The 728-nt window shown below is 40.4% G+C and overlaps 1 non-coding gene across 1 annotated transcript; it reads left to right on the top strand.

The window, feature by feature from the left end:
- Positions 1-208: 208 nt before the first annotated feature.
- On the top strand, positions 209-399 carry LOC116969256. The gene has a single exon (XR_004410697.1). It is a non-coding gene; the product is annotated as a U2 spliceosomal RNA (small nuclear RNA).
- Positions 400-728: the final 329 nt, after the last annotated feature.

Below are 728 nucleotides of genomic sequence, written 5' to 3' on the forward strand. Positions count from 1 at the left end.
ACATCGACCTTGAAGATGCACACTATTCAGTACCTTCTCATATAAGTTTCGGATATACCGCAATTACCTGGATGGAGTAACCATGATGAGCGTTGCGGCATTTAAGTCAAAGTTATCCAGAATCAACTAGCCCTGACACTTAGAAACGTTCCGTCATGGCATGTCTATATATTAACGACAAACTATCCTTGGATACAGCTTTAGCTGCATCGCTTCTCGGCCTTTTGGCTAAGATCAAGTGTAGTATCTGTTCTTATCAGTTTAATAATCTGATACGTCCCTTATCTAGGGACCATATATTAAATTGAATTTTGGAACAGGGAGATGGAATGGGGCTTGCTCCGTCCACTCCACGCATCGACCCAGTATTGCAGTGCCTCTGGGAACGGTGCACAAAATACATATCCAGATATTTACGTTGACCATCCACAACTTTGTTATCTGGTATTCATTAAGACTATCAGTCATGGTACATTAACCACCAATCAACTACGTGGCAAAGTAATTGGGATATAGCAGCATTACCAGCTACTGAACTTTGTACCTTTCCTATGAGCTGAGATACTAGTGTTCAAAACTATCTCCATACCTGTAATATGGGGGCAAATGGATTAATCTGTAGTGTTATCATGGAATTTATCGGCAGGAAGGATTATGGTTGTACACTTCCACCTGTTTTGAGTAACATCTTATGTGTCCTGATGTGTTACTGAGCTTGTAATACTTAA

This window comes from Amblyraja radiata, unplaced genomic scaffold (genome assembly GCF_010909765.2).
Source record: "Amblyraja radiata isolate CabotCenter1 unplaced genomic scaffold, sAmbRad1.1.pri S135, whole genome shotgun sequence".
Taxonomy (NCBI): domain Eukaryota; kingdom Metazoa; phylum Chordata; class Chondrichthyes; order Rajiformes; family Rajidae; genus Amblyraja; species Amblyraja radiata.